Consider the following 20610-nt stretch of genomic DNA (forward strand, 5'->3'; position numbering starts at 1 on the left):
GTTGCTACGGATCTTGAATGGTATATAGGTTTGTTGAATATGGTAGGACGTAACAGGAAAACGACATTTCAAGGCCTAAAGGATCGAATGAGATATTGCATTAAAAATTTGTGTATGAGGTCGCTATTGTAAGGGGGGAAGGAGGTCTTTATTAAGAGTATTCTTCAAGCTATACCTATGTTTACTATGTATTGCTTTTTATTATCAGCTTCTTTTTGCTCAGAATTAGAACAAATCATCGCTTGGTTTTGGTGGCAAAAATTTGGGGGTAAGCGTGAAATTCATTGGTGTAAGTGGTAAAAAATGTGTGTCGAAACTATTTTTTATTTTGAAAAAATAGGGATAACTTTAAAAAGAAATATGGAGTCGCCACCAATCTTTTTTATTTAGGTGTGATCGGGTCACCTATAAAACATTTTATTTTATTAAAATATTGATTTTGGCCTACGAAATTCAAGAACACGGCTTTGGGAATTGGTTACGTGTGAGGAAGGATTAGCACCCTCGCAACACCCAAAATTGGTACCTAATCGATTAATTAATGTCCTAATGTCGAAATTTTGAAAAGATTTTAAAATACAATTCTTTTAAAAATGTTTGGATATACTCGAATTGGATATTAAGATTCTCTTGCTCCGAAGGAATAAAATATCACATCCAATACGTTAGGATACGACAATTTAAATCCTCAAATCCAAGATCATCTCATGATTCCCAAAACTCATGCATCGAAAATTTCAAAAGGATATTCGCTTATTTGGTCAACGAAAAATCGAAACCCAGCATGTTAAGGCACGATTTCTAGAATTTCCAAGCACGAAATATTGCTTTGTTTTGAGAAGCTTTCAAATAAGCGATTATAAAAATGGACTTGAAATGCATTTATTCGGTTTATTTGAAGTAAAGAAAATGAAATAATCAATTTTAGGCAAATAAATTAGCAATCTCAATCATAATACACGGAAATGAATAACAAAGTAACAAATATGGAAAATATACATGGATAACATATTATATAGATTATCGACACTAATATAAATATACAAATATGTAGTCAAAATACACCTTATGGTAGTAATCTTACAACATACACTATTTAACATTTCTAAATAAAGACTAATGAATAATACAAAAATCTATTTAAACAATGAAACAAAAAAAACTTTTAAAAGGTAATGAGCAGTGTTAAAACAACTAATAAAAGGAAGATAAATTTGAAATTGACAACGTAAGAAAAACAATTTAAAAGTAAATTATATGTATATAAAAAAATGACACATGTAAGAATTTGAATAAGAATAAATAATACATAAAATATAAAGTTCAACATATAAATGAATTTCAAAATAAGTATTATAAGAAGAAATTTAAAATTAGTGCTATACAAAACAATTTAAAACTAAAATAAATAAAAATATAACACAAATTATGTACATAAAAATAATAATGTATGTCCATATAAAAATTTAAAACAAATAATGTACATGTTAGAAAGTTTTATCATAAATGAATTATATAAATACAACCATATAAAAATATACAAAGGAATATATATATATATATAACAATCTATATAATATGAAATCAATGATCATACAAAATAATTTGAAACAAGATTTATTAAAAAACAATTAATAATATACATAAGGTGAAAAACTTAATATTAATAATGTATATATAAAAGAATAATAATATAAGAAAGTGTTTGAAATGGATATTATATAAAAAATTGAAATAAACAAATAAAATAGAAATTTATAAAAAAATGAAAATAAAATGAATTTATATATAAAAATGATAAGTAAATAAACAAACGAATAAATATTAAATATTTAACTAATTAATTTAATAGTATGATAATAATAATAATAGAAATAATAATAATAATACATCTAACATTTAAAAATATGTAAAAAGATATAAAATGATAAAAAAAATAATAATGAAAGTAATAAAATAAGTAAAGTATTAAATAAAATATTAAATAAACAGTTTTTTTTTAAAAATAAAAAAAATGGAAGAAATTGAAGTTGTAAAGGGTTAAGGCTTAAATTGTACTTGGAAATAAATATAGAGTACAAATTATAAAATACAAAAATTGACGAAACATGATAAGGATCCAAATGAACGCGTGTGAAAAATAGAGGGACTGACTGGGAAAATATCCCAAGCCCTCAAAACGCATCGTTCTGATGCGGACCCAAATGGATCACCGGTAAAATCATGGAGCAAAATCGAAAAATAAAAATAAATCGATTTGAAATACCAAGAAAGAAGAAAGAACCAAATGCGAAAATTTCCCGTTAATGGAAAACACATGGGTCCTTCCCGGGTCGGGTCAACACTCGGATCCAGGGCCTTAAAACGACGTCGTTTTGGAATTAAGAGTGCCGACCAAAACGTCGTCGTTTAAAGTGGCTATAAAAGCAAAAAAAAAAAAAAAATTGAGCAAAAGCTCATTTTTGCCGTGCTCTAAAAAAAAGGAAGGGGGTTTTCTCTCTGGTTTCCCAGGGTCCGGCCATCGAACCAGCAATTGGCCGCCACGGGTTTCGTCATTGTCGACCACCGTGCGTGGTGGTCAGAGCCTAAAAAAACTACTTATTCCAGCCGATAAAAGGTACGTCCTCTCTCTTTTTTTGTATATTTTCCGAAAATATATGTATAATAGACTCAAAAGAAGAAAAATAAATAAAGTAAAAGAAAACAAAAGACCTTAGAATAATCCCTTTGATCTACTTGTATTTTCTGATATGCGTTTGTTCGTACCCAATACAGTGTTTTCATTTGGCTTTTATAACCAAATCTAATAAAATATCAAAGAAAGGAAAAAAAATAAATCTATTTTATTTTCCAGCTATACTGCTACTGGATTCTGTTATTGCTGTTTCATTTCTTCTCGCAGGTTCAACTGATGTGGAAGTGTACAGAAGTGCCATCGAGGCTGTTGATGGTTGCTACGGCGCATGAGAACCCTAGGGTTCTTTAGAGTGTTTTAATTTTTGGGCTATTTGGGCCTTGTATCTTTTGGGTTAGGGTTTGGTTAGTTGTTGGGCTATTGAACCCTTGTAATTTGGGTCATAATTTTGTAATCTGGACTGTTGACATTTGTTGTTTATTTTGGGTTTTTTATTTATTTTCATCTGGGCCAAAATTGGCCTATTACAATGTGTAGACCTAAAGATTATGATGGTTTAGGTTTTCAGAATCTTAGTAAATTTAATACTGCTCTCTTAGCTAAGCAAGGTTGATGTCTTATTAATGATCAGAGTTCGTTATTAGCAAAATCACTTAAGGAAAAATATTACCTTACTTCAGATTTTTTGCAAGCAAGGTTAGGAGCTTACCCCTCATATACATGGAAGAGTATTTGGTAAGCAAAGGGGTTGTTGTTGGATGGGCTAGGATGGCAAGTCCGAATGGGCCTAAAATAAATGTTTGGGAAGATGCTTGGGTCCCTGGATTAAGACGAAGAAAAATACAAGTTACAAACGACTCTAAGCCTTTTACAACTGTTTCGAAGCTAATAGTGCAGCAGGACAGAAAGTGGGATATGGAGAAAATTACCAATTTTTTTTATCCACTATTGGCAAGGAAAATAATTTGCATTCCCCTTGCTTCGTAAGCCCAGGTAGATGCGATCGTTTGACAAGCATAGTCCTCAGGAGTATTTACCATTTAGGGCTAGTTTGGCAATGCTTTTGAAAAGTGCTTTTGAAAAGTGATGTGGAAAAGTGTTTTTGAGAAATGCTTTTGAACAATTTGGTTTAAAATTTGAGTGTTTAGCATTGCTGTCAAAAAGTGCTTTTGAGAAATAAAATGTCTATTTTAGACATGTTATTATAAAATAACAAATATACATTTAAATAATATTTAAATTAGTTAATATTATTATATTTTAGTAAGAATATGAAAAAATATATTATAATTTCTTGTTAATATTTTAATATATAAAATATAAATTTTAAATATTTTTAAGCAATAAATATTAATTATTTATAAAATTTAATTAGAGTATATAAACTATATTTTAAATATTTAAATATAACTATTAAATATTTGTAATTAGTATTTTAAAAAATATTTTTTTATTTTTAATTAATGATTTTAACACATTTGTAATTAAGTACCAAGAAAAAAAAGAGAAGTACTCTATTATTGAAGGGGTGAAAAAGTAATTAAGCACTAAAAGTGCTTTTAGGAGAGGAAAAGCTAAAAATTTTTTCTCCGTTTCAGAAGTGCTTTTGAAAATCACTTCTGAAAAGCTAAAAATTTCAGCCAAAAACAACTTGTTCTGCACAACTTTTCTTCGAAAAGTGCTTTTGGAGCCAGAAGTGCTTTTGAAAAGCAATGCAGAACTGGCCCTTAGAGCGGGTATAGATTATTACAAGGAATCAGGGATGCAAATACAATAGAGGGGGATAATTGCTATACACCTTTTTACAAGAAATTATGGAAGCTAAATTTTCCAGAAAAGGTAAAAATTACATTCAGACGTATTTTCAATAATCTAATTCCTACTTTTTACAACATGTACAACAAAATATTGGTGGGAGCTACGACTTGCCCAAAATGTTTGAGGTGTGTTGAGACTTTGAAGCATGGGTTTCGCGACTGCTCTTTCACAGTTGAGACTTGGCATCTACTAGATATCAGATGGGAGGGAGTAAGGGAGGACATAAGTTATCAACAGTGGATTCAAAATTTGTTTAACACTCTGCCTAGTATTACCTGTCGAAAGATCGCATGCGCAGTTTGGTCTCTCTAGTCCGCAGGAAATAAATGGGTCCATACCAGAATGTTTACATCGCCACGACAAATTTCGAGTTAGACTATAGCCTATTTGAATAAACTTGATGAGGTTGAAAAGAAATTACCTATCACCAATATAGGATGTGAGAGATGGAGGCCATCGGAAGCTGTAACACCCCAAAATAGGGCCTAGGATTTTTAGGGATATTTTAGAGATTTTAGCTTTAGAGTGTTCGGAAAGAGATTTTAGCTTTAGAGTGTTCGGAATTTTGTGACATGGTATACTGGTAATTTTTTTTACTAATGATTTTTAGAAAATTAAATCAATTTCTGAAAATGAGTTTTAAACACCTTTAATTTTGGGAAAAAAAGAATTAATTTGTAAAAGAGTCAAAACTTAAAGTTTTTAAAAGGAAATTAGACCAGATTTTAAAATTCAACCTATTAAACCCCCACCTACTGCTTATTTTCACGTTAGCTTTCTTCATTCAATTGTTTTGTCATCTCACATTCTCTTAAGAGTCTCTCAATCGATTTTTTATTTCTAAACTATAATCTCTTGATTTCCATCGACATTCAAGCCTTAAACCTCCATTAAATACAAAGAAAAACACCCAAAATTACCATAGTTTTCTCCATTGCCAAGCTTTCAAGTTTTTTGGGTTTTCGATCAAACTTCAAGTTTTTTGGGTTTTTGATCAAACGCTCAGTTTTTCATCAAATAAGGTAACGATTCATCTTCCTATTAGTTTTAAATGTTAATTAGTTTTTAAAACCAAGTTTTTGGCTATTAAATCGCATGTTTTGAATAAAAACTGAAAATTGGGTCTTTAATGATGGATTTTAGATTTTTGCATAAAAACATATTTTTAAAGTGTTTTTAAACTTGTTTTAACATGATTAGAAGGTTTCTAAACTTACTTCGACATTTCGTTAAATAATTTTTGAGTTTAATGAATTTTCAAAAAATAGCCATAAAACATGTCGAAAAAGTCGATACTATGAATTGAGTATTTTATTATAGTTTAAAGGTTGAGAATTAGTCATAGGTGAATTATAAGATGAACGCAATTGATTTTAGGCGAAAATATTGAGTATAGACTGAGATATTTGAGTTTTATGTTGGCTATGTTAAAGGTTTCAGTTACATGAGAAGTTAGTTTAAGCTTATGTTTTGGGTTGCTTGTGGTGAGTTCTTAGTTGATTATTGAATGCACTGTTGTGTGAATTGTTGTGTTGAAGTTCCAGATTCGATTGGACCTTCTACGAGTAGAGATAAAGGCAAGGAAAAGCTAGTTGGAGCTTTCGGGTCTTCGATGAAAGCGTAATTTGTGAGTGTTTGGAATAATTGCTTGTGGACATTATTCAATGCGTTATTAGAGAATTTAGTAGTAGCCTAAACCCCTACTTTAAATTCCGAGTGTAAGCTTTCTCATACCTATGTTATCTTGTGAACTATGTGATTATGTGTTTGTGATTATATGAATTGAGATGTTATAACATGTGATATGTGGTTATGATAACCGTTGTGAAAGTGCAAATGTGTACAATTTATGTATATGTTAAATGTTAGTGACAATGCCTTGCTAAAGATGCAAATATGCAGTGATAGTGCACTGATAACCAATAGGTGATATGTGTTTGATTTCAGATATTTTGGCCTTGTAATCTTGAAACCGTTGGATATAGTTGGCATATAATAGGATTGTGAGCACTCACCTATATGTACAGTGATTTTGGGTGTTGATGTAACACCCCTAACCTGTATCTATTGTCGAAATAGGGTTAGGAGCATTACCAGAGTTTACAAAACATTTACAAGTATTTCAAGTCAATTATTATTTATTTTCCAAAAGTATTCATAACGTCCCTTAAATGGACCCTCGATGCCCAATACGACCATTAGACTCGAGTCAAGATTTAATCGGAAACTCTAACAATTTTTGTGAATTTTCAAAAATTTTCCAAGTTGCAGGGCTCACACGCCCGTGTGGTCCAAGGAACACGCTCGTGCTACAAGTCGTGTTCGACCACGTGTAACTCTCTGACTTGTGCACACGGTCGGCCACACGCCCGTGTGCTAGGCCGTGTGGTTAATTAAATTCTTTCAAAATTAGGTGCAGGTTGCACACGGCGAAGACACACGCCCATGTTCTAAGCCGTGTAGCATACATCGCTGAGACACATGCCCATGTCTTTGTCCGTGTGCTCAATTCTGATCATTCTGTTTCTCAATTTTAAGGTGCAGGGCACACACGGCCTAACCACACGCCCATGTACCAAGCCGTGTGTCACACACGGTCTAGACATACGCCCGTGTGGACAAAATAAAGCCACTTCTAGCTTCATTTCTCACCCAAAATTTTTACCAAATTCTTGCACCAACTTACATCCAAATACCAACCAATCCAAGCAATGAATTCAAGCAATTTATAACATCTAACATGATATATTGTTACATGCATCCATGATTTTAATCTGACCTTTTATAAGCATACTCATTTAATCTTTCTCAATCAATCAATAATAAACACTTATCTCTATAAAATAAACTTAAATACATATATACATGTGCCAAAACATAATCATCACTAGCCATTCCAATGGCTAGATTATAATGATCATTTACATTTACATGCCAAAATGACCAATATAACCTATACATGTCATTATAACCATAATTGATTTACCATATTGTACCGACATGGGCCAATGGATAGTGTGAGTGATCTCCGCCAAGCTTCCAATCCAACAAGCTTCCTATTTACTATAAAAATAGAGAAATAAAACTAAGTAAGTTCGTATAAAATTGTACTTAACTTACCATTCATTCTATTTTGAGGTAACTATGAAAGGCATATTCAATCAGTTTGACATCAAGCCCTACACACATCCTCATTACCCTTGTTAGTCATATATTCCATAATAACATCAAAACATATATGGGCTCAACAACAATCAAGTTTCCATGCACATATTCTTTCCACAACATGTATTTATTTAACATGTATAAATCATCTCTTTATATTACAAGTATAATTTCATAATAGTTCATCTCAAGTTCAGATTATTTCATATCAGAACTTTACTCATATCATTTGAAATATCAAGGTCACACAAGTAGTAGTACTCTCAAGGTGTACAAGTCTATAATCAAGGATGGACATATATTCCTCAAATAAATTCCATGTACAAATATCATCATCTCATATTTTCATATATCGATTATTATGTATTGTCATTTTCTTATATTTCAAAAAAATACGTATAATAACTCATTTCTTATTCATACCTTCTCATGTCTGGATTGTTACCTGTTGAATTTATTCAGAATATCGATGGACACACAAGTAGTACACTCGAGGTGTACAAATCAGGATTTGACAATTAATGTCCAATGGTACCCATAAGGTACTATTTCAGAGAGTACACTCTCGGGCCGTACATGTATACAACAAGATTACCAGTCCAGGCTAAATCCTTTTTATGAAATATGCTTTAAAGAGCTTGATCTGGACTACACATTCGGGCTAAATCCAATCCATAATATATGCTCGAGAGGACTTATACCTGGATTACCCATCTGGGCTAAATCCTATCTATAATGAGGTCAATAGAATTACTTGTCTAAGCTAAATCCCGTCAACAACAAATGCAGGACCTCATTCATTTTGAAAATCACATTTATCCATCGATTTTCATTTATTCAAACGGGATTTAACATTTTTCAAGCATTATCAGGCATTTGATTATTTCATACATTTATAATATTCACAATACTCAAATAAACACATTTAACATTCATTTCGAGTATAAAAGTAAAATTTTTATCATTTATCATTTATCGGGCATTATTATTGATCGGGCTTTGTCAGATATATTTTCAATTTCATATATATATGATATTTATACAATTCACAAACACAACATTTAATTCAAGCATATAAATATTCACAATTTAGTTACACGAACTTACCTCGACAAATGTTCGTGTACATAAAATCTACTTGTTGAAACCATTTTTTTATTTTGAAAAATGGGGATCGACTTTAAAATATCGTATGGAGTCGCCACCAATCCTTTTTGTTTAGGTGTGATCGGATCACCTAATAAAACAATTTATTTTATTAAAATATTGTTTTTGGCCTACGAAAGTCAAGAAAACTGGTTCGAGAGTCGGTTACGTACGAGGAAGGATTAGCACTCTCGCAACGCCCAAAATTGGTACCTAATTGATTGATTAATGTCCTAATGTTGAAAATTTGAAAAGATTTTAAAATATAATCCCATTTAAAAATGTTTGAATATACTTGAATTGGATGCTAAGACTCCCTTATCCTGAAGGAATAAAATATCATATCCAGCACGTTAGGGTACAATATTCCAAACCCTCGATACCAAGATCATCTTATGATTTCCCAAAATTCATGCATTGAAATTTTAAAAGGATATTTGGCTATTTGGTCAACGGAAAATCGAAACTCAGCACGTTAGGGCACGATTTCTCAAATTTCCAAACACGAAATATTACCTTGTTTTTTAATTTAAGAAAACATGGATGAAATTTGGAAAGGATATTTAGTTATTCGGTCAAACGAAAAATTGAAACCCAGCACGTTATGACACAATTTCTCGAATTTTCAAACCAAAATATTACCTTGTTTTGATAAGTTTTTAAATAGGAATGATTATAAAAACGAACTTATAATACATTTATTCGGTATTTTTGAAGTAAAGAAAATGAAATGAACAATTTTAGGCAAATAAATTAGCAATCTCAATCATAATTCAATACACGGAAATGAAAAAAAAATCAAAGTAACAAATATGGAACCTGTACATGGTTAACATATTATATAAATTATTGACAATAATATAAAGATACAAATTATGTAAATCAAAACACACCCAATGATAAAATACTATTTAACATTTCTAAATAAAGACTAATGAATAAAAAAGATCTATTTAAACAACGAAACAAAAAAAAAAACTTTTAAATGTTAATCAGCAATGTTAAAACAAATAATGTAAAGGAAGATAAATTTGAAATGAACAATGTAAAAAAAAAACAATTTAAAAGTAAATTATATGTATATAAACAAATGATACATGCAAAAATTTGAAATCAATTATAAAATAAAAATAAAAATAAAAATAAATAATACATAAAATATAAACTTCAATATATAAATGAATTTCAAAATAAGTATTATAAGAAGAAATTTAAAATTAGTGCTATACAAAACAATTTAAAACCAAAATAAATAAAAATATAATATAAATTATGTACATAAAAATAATAATGTATACCCATATAAAATTTTAAAACAAATAATATACATATTAGAAAGTTTTAACATAAATGAATTATATAAATACAACCATATAAAAATATACAAAAGAATATATACGAATAACAATCTATATAATATGAAATCAATGGTCATACAAAATAATTTGAAACAAGATTTATTTATCAATAATATACATAAAGTGAAGAACTTAATATAAATAATGAATATATAAAAGAATAATAATATAAGAAAGTGTTTGAGATAAACAAAAATATAATTTAAAATTGAGTCCTTAAAGGAAACAAATGATATACATAAATAGATTTAAAAGAAAAATATATAAACATGTTTGAAAGGGAATTTAAAGATAATCAACTAGGATAATATGAAATTAAAAAAATATACAATATAATTCAATTTATAAACTAAAAATTTTTTTTTTTAAAAATGAATAATGAATAAGTCATAAAAAAATAAAAAACAAACACACAAACAGACTCAATTGAAACAAAAACAAAAGCAACAGAATAATCTACAAACAAATAAATTATTAGAATAGAAATCCAGGGCCAAAATAGAATGCGCATAAACGGGCGAGGATTAAAAACGAAATTATTCCAAGCTTCTAAACGCAAAGTTTCAACGCGGACTAAAGTGAAATGTTGCACCAATTTCAGGGAAAAATTAAAAAAACAAAAGAAAAAGAGAAAGGCCCCAATCAAATGATGGCGCAAAAAGGAAGGACTAAATGCACAAATTCCCCTCTTTGGAACAAAAACACGCGGATCCGACTATGGGTTGGGTCGATGCGTGGGTTCTTCCATCTCTTAAACGGTGCCGTTTTATTCATATATAAAAACTAAAATTAGCCATAAAAAACTCATTTAACTGATTATCTTCTCAAAAAAAAACCTTAAAGCGTTTTTTGTTTAACCCTCTTAACTTTCCCCTCTTGGTCGGCTTGTGGCTTCATCGGCACTTAATGAACCCCCATCTCCGCCGTGGCTCGAATCCTTAGAGATTTGTTTACCTTTGGACCGGAGGACCAAACGTCGATTAGGTTGACATCGAATGAACGGTAAGAAAACCTTCTTTTTTTTGTATATTAGTATGATAGATTCAAAACAAAGCAAGAAATAAAATAGAAAAATCTGAACAAAGAATCAATGAATGAACCACCTTGAAGTGTATTTGATTTCTGTATTCTATTGCTATCTCTCTTTTTTCGTTTTTCTTCCTTTCTTTACAGAAACGTATTCGGCTTTTTATAGCCGAACCAAAAATAAAATACAAAATACCAGCCTTTTTTCTCTTTTTTTTCTTTTTCATTTTCTTATTGTACATTGCTGTCTATTACTGTTATTGTTGTTGTTTTTATCGTTTTTTGCAGGTACAAAGGCCGTGTAGATGTACAGAGGGGAGCGGCGTATGTGGAGGTCTCGGCGGCGGCAATTAGCCCTAGGGTTTTCTATTTTGCCAAAAATTGGCCCAATTTCAGGCCATGGGATAGGGCTTAAGCTTTTTAGGTTGGTTGTAATGGGCTGTGAATGGGTATAGTTGGATATGGTTATTGGGTTTTTCATGTAGGCCTATTGCTTTGTAAAAGGAAGTTTGGACATTTAATTTATTTTTAATTTCTGATTTTTGGTTTTTGGTATGGGCCGGGCTAAATTGGCCCATTACACTACTAATCCGACATTTTCCTTTTTTTCCTCGTTCTAGCTCCGAATTTGGTCTATCCGGATCTATACGAGTAAATTTAACATTAATTTATCACATTTCATATTTAAGTGGACTCAATTTACATCATAAGAAAAATTACCATTTTGCCCTTAACTTTTCCATAAATTCCAATTTCGTCCTTAGGCTCGGAAAATGAAATTTATGCTATTTACTCCCTATTGCAAGCCTAACCAAAATTTAAATATAGAATTTACAGCACCTTTATTCTATAAATTTTAGAATTTTTCATCAATTTTCACAACTTTACATTTTAGTCCCTTTTTAAACCATTGTAGATTAGTAATGAGCCCATGTGAGTGGTGTAGTTGCCAAAGGGTGATCTAAGCAAGTCTGTTTCTGTTTTTTCGTAGGTGTTATTGTTATTTATTTTTGTTTTGGGAATAAGGTAATGTGGTAGACTTTTATTGGTATTTATCATGATATTTATGGATGCTTCCATAGATTATTTGTTCCTAAGTTTATGAGATTTGTTTCGCAATATGTTGATTGTTACTTGGACTTAATTTAGATGTTTGAGACTGTGACTATAGTCATTTTGACTTTTATTTGATGGTGATATGATAGCATGATGAATTGATACATGTTGGAATGACTTATATGCTCATATATGTTGTATCTTTTTGGTTTGAAGCAAAGAAATTGATATTCGTGTTGCAAAAATGATACATCTGTGATTTGAAATGTGCAGGAAATCAGAATTGTAATTTGGTATCAGTACTCGGGGTAGAATTATCGATACTTTGGCAGAGGTACCGATTATTTTTGAGGTTTGGGTTTTTAAGTGAGAAATAGAATGCTGATTTGGTACCAATTTTCCATACGGTATCCATACCGTGCAAGGATAATATCGATACCAATGTTCTAATATCGATACCTACGTAATTGTCTTGAAAATTTTGCTAAGTGGTCTTAATGCATTTTTAATTATTATTATTATAAGCTTATTTAAAGTATATTTGGCATGTTCTAATGATGGTTGATATATGTTTGACTAAAAATTTATAGGACCACTGATAAGAGGATGAATTTTTTTAATAAATATGACAATTTACTATGAGTATGATATGAGAAGGTAATGTGACATCTTGATATTTGTGCTTGATGAAACTGGATAGAGAGTATTACACCGGTATATTCCAACAAACATCCAAAGTTTTTACAGATTAATTGATTATTTTGAATATGTGAGAGTTTATTATTTTGAATGATGTGCAACAATAAATTTGGTTTATTAACCACCAAAATAAATGAATTTGATTGATTAACTGCTGTAAACATTAAAAGTTGAAAATACAAAAAAAATGTAAATAAATTAATATGCTGATGTGTTTCTCAAATTGAAATAAATTAATATGCTGATGTGTTACTCAAATTGAATGTCTTCTTGTTATAAATATAGGGATGTCATGTTGGAAAGTATAGCTTGTAATATATATTAATTTTCTTACGTCACTCAAATTGGATGTCTATTTGCCATAAATATAAGGATGTCATGTTGGAATGTTTCTTTAGTTAGTAGTATATAGCTTAATATATATATATATATATTAATTTTCTTACTTCACGATGTTGATTTGTTACTCAAATTGGATGTCTATTTGTGATAAATATAGGATGTCATGTTGGAATGTTTCTTTACTTAGTAGTATAGCTTATAATATATATATATGTATATCTTAGTTTTTTTACGTCACGATGTTGATGTGTTACTCAAATTGGATGTCTATTAGTCATAAATATATGGATTTCATGTTGGAATGTTTCTTTAATTATTAGTATAGCTTATAATATATATTAGTTTTTTTTTCATGTAGATTTGGTTGTATATATATTAAAATTATTTTATAGTATAAATTTAATTTTATGATTAATATTATAAAAAATTATACTTTTTTATATATTTTTTAATTCGATATTTTATTTGATAAAGGTAATGTCTTAAATTATTATTTCAATTATTATTATATGTTATATACAATTTCGTTGATTAAACACAGAATTTTTTTTATGGAATTTATTAAATTTATTTTGTCTAAACTAGAGGTGTTCATGGCCGGGCCGGGCTCAACTAAAAAATCATGCCCACTTATTGGGCTCGGGCCGGGCCGGACCCAAAATATGGGCTTAAAATTTTTTCCAAGCCCAACCCGGATAAAAATACTAAAACCCGGGCCCCGCCCGGCCCGACCTGCCCATACGAATTTTTTATATTATTTTTAAATATATAAAATACATCAAAAATATAAAAAATATCAAAATAAATATTTCCCAACAAATTAAAAATAAATTTTAAAAAATATGTAGACTTAAATAACACTAAGATAAATGTAACTTAACAAGCAAATGCTTCTAAAATAATAAAAAAATTAACAAATGCCTCTAAAATAATAAGAAAATTAACAATAAAATAAATTTTATACAATATCCAAACAATAACAACAAAATAATAGCAACATAATAGTAAAATGGTAGCAAAATAGGGAGAAAACAACAAGGAAATAACATTCAAAAATAAAAAAAAATGCAGATTTTTTTTGTCCTTTAGTGATTTGGGCCGGGCCCGGGCTAAAAATACCTTACCCGAGGCCCGGCCCATTTTTTAAACGGGCCTTATTTTTTTGTCCAAGTCTATTTTTTGGGTCTATATTTTTGCCTAAACCCTCTCACATTTCGGGTGAGCCTTCGGGCCGGGTAGCCCGGCCCATGCACACCTCTAGTCTAAACTACAAATGATCTAAAATGTTTAAATCTTATTTATTAATAAACTTAATTTAAGTTTCTGATTTAATTTTTTATAGTTTAAAAAACAAAAATATATTAAAATTAGAGAAATTTAAAACTAAACATTGGACTTAATTATAAAAAATTAAGCTACCTTGGGATTAAATTAAATAATAAAGATCGTTTCATGGATTACATAGGATTACATAGCGTGGGATAAAAATTGAAGTGTTTAAACCGAAAATAACCCAAATAGATTTTTATTCAGCCCTTTATAATCCCCATGAATAAATATTTAAGGTCCCAATTGTTAGGAAGAAACCGAACAACCGAAACAAAGCAAAGCACAACTGGTGTTCTTTCTCTCCCTATAACTCCTGTCAAAAATTATGGCAAGCACAATAGCACAAAATATGTTCTCTAGCAACCTTAATCAATCCCAAATCAACCAATGCAACCACAACAAAAATAAATAAATAGAGACACCGGTATTTTTATGTGAAAAACCCCTCTAAATCAAGGGTAAAAACCACGGGACTTTAGAGTCCGATCAAAAGCTCCACTATCATCAAATGTTCAACTACAAGATCATAATATCAAGCCTACAACAAGCATTCAACTCCAACAAGGCTAACAATATGTAATCTTTAGCAAAAGAGAGAAAAATGGGAGAACATCACCAAAAATGCAGCTGCTGAAAAACGGGTATTTCCGATGCTATAAGGTTCAGATGAAAAATTTGACCGTAGAAAATCAAGAACTCCTTATCGCCTAGCTGCTGTCCAAAAATCAGCTCAATCGAACCATGGATGGACCTTCGATCGAAGAGTTGATCACTACTGCACCACACTTGAAAAAAAACTGATTTCTCCTATCTTTTTTTTTTTGACAAGCTTCAATCTCTCTGTTTTTAAAATTTGATTTTTGGCTCTCGATAAATGGCTGCCCACATCCACACGTAAAAGCCAAAAAGAATGACTTTTTTTCAAATCCAAAAAAAGGGTAATAAATATGTGGTAGAAGCTTTCCTTTTTGTAACCAAACAAAAGAAATAAACAACCCCTTTTAAGTTGGGTTGACCGGTGTAAGGGTTCCCCACATAATGGGACCCACACCTAACAAATCTCCCCCTCCGACTATATGAGGAATGCCTCCATACCGGAGGTCAAACAACATGCTTCAAACTTTCCTCTTGGTAAGGCCTTTGTCAACTTATCAGCACAATTATCATTAGTGTGTATCTTCTCAAGCTCTAACAGCTTAGCTTCAAGAACATTTCGTAACCAATGGTACCTCACATCAATATGCTTAGATCTAGCATAAAAAGTTGAGTTTTTACCAATATGAATAGCATTTTGGCTATCACAATACATGACATACTTCTCCTGAGTAAAACCAAGCTCATGCACAAACTTCTTCATCCAAAGCATCTCCTTGCACGCTTCGGTTGCTACAATGAACTCTGATTCGGTGGTGGACAATGCAACACAATTTTGCAATCTCGATTGCCATGCCACAGCTCCCCCTGCATAAGTGATCAAGTAACCTAAAGTAGATCTCCTCGAGTCAATTTCTCCGGCCATGTTTGAATCTGTATACCCAATGAAAACAGGTTTCTCATTGCCGAAACAAAGTTTCATGTTGGAAGTGCCACGAAGATATTTCATAATCCACTTCACTGTATTCCAATGTTCTCTGCCTGGATTAGAAAGAAACCGACTAACTGTACCAACGGTATAAGCCAAGTCTGGTATCGTGCAAACCATTGCATACATCAAACTACCCACGGCTGAAGAGTAAGGAATTTTCTGCAGTTCTTCCTTCTCCTTTTCTATGGAAGGACTATGCTTAACACTCAATTTAAAGTGCGTAGTAAAGGGAGTATTCACCGCTTTAGCTTTGTCCATACTAAACCTTTGAAGTATTTTCTCAATGTACCTCTCTTGTGATAACCGTAATTTCTTGGCCTTTTTATCATGTGTCAATCTTATGCCAAGAATTTGCTTTGCTGGCCCCAAATTCTTCATTGCAAATGATTTACTCAACTCTTGCTTCAACTTCTCAATTCTAGAAGCATTTTGACCAACAATAAGCATATCATCAACATAGAGCAAAAGAATTATAAAATCATCACCAGAGAATCTCTTAACAAACACAAAATAATTAGAAGTAGCCTTCTTATAGCGTTGCTTCCCATAACAGACTCAAACTTCTTGTACTATTGCTTTGGAGCTTGCTTCAAACCATACAAGCTCTTCTTCAATCTGCACACATAGTCCTCTTTCCCTTGTGCAATAAATTCCTCTGGTTGCTCCACGTAAAGCTCTTATTCCAAGTCACCATGAAGAAAAGCAGTTTTCACATCCATTTGTTCAACCTTTAGGTCATAAAAAGCTACCCAACTCAATATTGTTCTGATAGAAGACATCCTTACAACTGGAGAAAATATTTCTTCAAAATTAACCCCCTTTTTTCTGAGTATAACCTTTGACGACCAATCTAGCCTTGTATCGTGGAGATGAAGACTTCTCTTCTTGCTTCAACTTGTAAAGCCATTGATTCTTCAAAGCTCTTTTACCCTTAGGCAGTTTCACTAACTCAAAGGTATGGTTCTCATGCAAGGATTGAAGTTCATCTTTCATCCCTTCAACCCATTGATCTTTGCATTCACTCTCCATAGCCTCTTTATAACATTCAGGTTCTCCCCCGTCAGTCAAAAGAACATATTCATTAGAAGAATATTTGACAGAAAATCGTCGATCTCTGGAAGACCTTCGAAGTGGAACTGCTGGTGGAGCTATAGGTGCTTATTGTTGATCATTCACAACATCTTCCATGTGAGTATCAAAGTCACCTATATCCTGATGGTCATCACCAATATCTTATGAATAGTAAATTGGTGATTTGTGGATATAGGGATGCTTATGAAATTAGACCAAATAATGCATATTTGTGAATAGTCATTTTAGTGATTTGAGAAGTCAATGATTGGTATGAATTTAGGTGGATATATGTGGTATTTATGTTTTGTATTAATTAGTGTTGGAAATGGTATAAATCATGCTTGGTTTCAAATTGAAATATATGTCTATTACTGCTAAATTTGGTGTCATTTGAGTTGTGTAGCTATATACAAATTTGGATGGCAAATTGGCTTGGTAAATTGCCTATTTTTGTCCATACAGGTAGAGACACAGACGTGTGTCTTAGCCATGTGTGACACATAGTTTTGTTACAAGGCCGTGTGTCCCTTAGTATGGTTTTATAAATCAAGTAAGTATGCTCCACACAGCCTCACACACAAGCGTATGACTTGGTCGTGTGGCATAAGTCAGTATACCCTACAGGTTTGGCACCACCTAACACACGGCCTGGCACACGGGTATGCTAGCCATTTCGAAGGGTACACGGGCTGACCATACGGGCGTGTGTATTGGTCGTGTAACCCAAGTCAGTAAGCTCACTTGTTTGGACACGGGGTAGGACACGGGCTGGAATACGACCATGTGCTTCTATTTCAAATGTCCACACGGCTTGTGACATGGGCGTGTTTGGTGGCTGTGTGAAACACACGGCTTGGCCACATGGGCGTGTGTCTCTTGTTTTGAGAAAAATTTTCCAAGTTTTGAGAATGTTTCATAAGTTATCGGTTTAGTCCCAAACCATTCCCAAAGCATGTCTAGGGCCTCATAGGCTCGTATTAGGGATAAATTGATTAAGATTAATTGATGAATGTATGAAATGATATAATGTATGTGAAAAGTTTGTGTAATTGTGTTGTAAGTCTGGTAATGCTTCGTAACCTTATTTCGGTATTAAATACGGACGAAGGGTGTTACAGCTGTATCCATCTATCCTGCACTAGGGTTATTGATTTTGGTACCTGGTGTTTGATCAATTCCTTATGATGAAAGGAGGTAAGTTGTTTAGCCCATATAAATGAAACTTTAACTATCTCAATTGCACTTCAAGAAGTTCCCTAGAACATGAAGAGATTCTGATTCTTCCAAATTCTCCATATAAGCAAACCAAATAAACTTGACCAACACACCTCATGATAAGTGCTAAAAGTAACATGTTTTAATTTCACTCTTAATGTGTTTTTGGGTGATTATTCAATGTTAATTGTGAATTTTATACTTCCAATCCTTTAAATTTATTTTTTATGCTTAATAGAGTACTTGGGATCAAAAGGAGCGAAAGACGAGTAAAAATCGAAGCAAACTACAAGAGCCACACCGGCTGACCCATTTCACATGATCGTGTGACCCACATGTGATACCACACGACCATGTGGTAGACCATATCGATTTTCGCAAATTTACACCCTGAACTGTGAAAAATCATGATTTTTAGGTTTTTGGGGTATTCTAGGACGTATATATGACAAAAATAAGTAGATAGGAGAGAACAGTCATAGAAAATTTGAGAAACAACCCAAAAACATCATTAAAGTCGATTCTGAAGTAGATTTCCATTAAGATTAAAGACTCCTAGTTGATTTCTTAGGAGGTTATCATGAGTTTCTTTATTTCTTTCGGTTATACTATATCTTGGATGTTTTTATTTTCAAGAATGAACTAATTTTCTAAATACCTAGGGAGATGAACCCTATCATGGATTTTGCTGTTTGATTTTTATTTTACGCAATAAAATATTAGTTTCTTATTCTCAATTATGTGTGCTTAATTCTTGGTTTAATATTTCTAGACTATTAATCTAAGTTTGATGTGCTTAAATCAAATGTTGAATAAACCCTGTTTAAGAGTAGATCTTGTATAGTTGAGTGGAGTTGCATGCAATCCTAATCAGATTAGAGTAAAATCTAATAGGGAAATTCATAGCACGAGTTAATGCAAGAATAAAGGTTTTAATTAGAAAGAAATTTCAATTAATCAACCTAAATTCAATTGCTCTTATTCACGAAAAAGATATTAGCATAATTTAGTGATTTCTATGGGTCAATGTAGTAAGTAAAGAAATTGTGTAATTTAGATTGATAGTGACAAATGAAATCTAAGTGAATTCTTTCCTGGTTATTGTTTCATTTCTTGGTTTTTAATCGTTTATTTTCCTGATTTATTCTTTGTCGTGTTCATTAGTTAATTAATTTAGTTAATTTTAGTTTTTAATCAATTACTCAAATTATTCAGTTAAATAATAGAAAGACGGTAATTACTAGTACTTTTAGTCTTTGTGGGAACGATATCTTTGCTCACCGTAGCTATACTATTAATTGATAGGTGCACTTGCCTTAGTCAAAATTTTAGTTAGTTTTGTGGACATCACCTCACCAAAAATTGAAGAAGAAATGTGCAAATTAAACAAACCATTCATGAAGGTTTCCTGCAAAAAAACTCAGACAATTCTCAACTGGGATAACTTGCAACCAAATGTCTCTAGCTACAAGACAGTCTCTAATGATGTGCATAATATCTTCAGAATGGTATCTTCACAAACCACAAGAACTATTATGTCCTATGGGAGAGTAGGCACTGTTTCAATACAAGCCAAATGAAAAATCTAACTCTCTAGGGGCTTTGAAATTTCCACGATATGCTCCAATCTAGATCCTTCAACTTTTCCTATACCTTCAAATAAACACTTTTAAGAGAGAAGAAGCTAGTTGAATTTCGAGTTCGAGCCCAAACAATCCTGTCAATACCCGCTGATAGATGTGGTAGGGGATACCCACGATACGTCTAATAATTTTCTCTAGAAGCAGAAGCTGAAAGAGTTCTAGATTCCAAGAGCCCTCTTCAGTAACCATCTCAAGAAGTAGACTATCAATCTTGATATTAGTGTGGGATGGTACGTGAAGAAATAAAGGTCCCACATATGGAATATATGGATCTATCCAACATCTAATATTGTTACATTACCAATTCACCAAAGCAGATTCTCTCAGGGTAGGGGCCAAACCTTGGAAAAAGCCCTCTAAAAGAATGAGCATTGTCCTTGTAAGATACTTTCTGGTAGAGTCTCCTTCAATCAATACTTGGATCAAAGAATGTGAACCTATTAAGTGTCCGACTTGGAGACTAAATGATAAATCAACTTCATCATGAAAAAGGTATTCTGGTCTCTCAAATGCCTAAAT

At 31.7% G+C, this 20610-nt stretch overlaps 2 long non-coding RNA genes across 2 annotated transcripts; both read left to right on the plus strand.

The window, feature by feature from the left end:
- Positions 1–2036: 2036 nt before the first annotated feature.
- On the plus strand, positions 2037–3220 carry LOC107959810 (uncharacterized). The gene is made up of 2 exons (XR_001700971.2): positions 2037–2617; positions 2903–3220. It is a non-coding gene; the product is annotated as an uncharacterized lncRNA (long non-coding RNA).
- A 7496-nt stretch (positions 3221–10716) lies between these two features.
- Positions 10717–11687, plus strand: LOC107961458 (uncharacterized). Its single transcript, XR_001701296.2, has 2 exons — positions 10717–11124; positions 11437–11687. It is a non-coding gene; the product is annotated as an uncharacterized lncRNA (long non-coding RNA).
- Positions 11688–20610: the final 8923 nt, after the last annotated feature.

The sequence above is a fragment of the Gossypium hirsutum genome, chromosome A05 (genome assembly GCF_007990345.1).
Source record: "Gossypium hirsutum isolate 1008001.06 chromosome A05, Gossypium_hirsutum_v2.1, whole genome shotgun sequence".
Taxonomy (NCBI): Eukaryota; Viridiplantae; Streptophyta; class Magnoliopsida; order Malvales; family Malvaceae; genus Gossypium; species Gossypium hirsutum.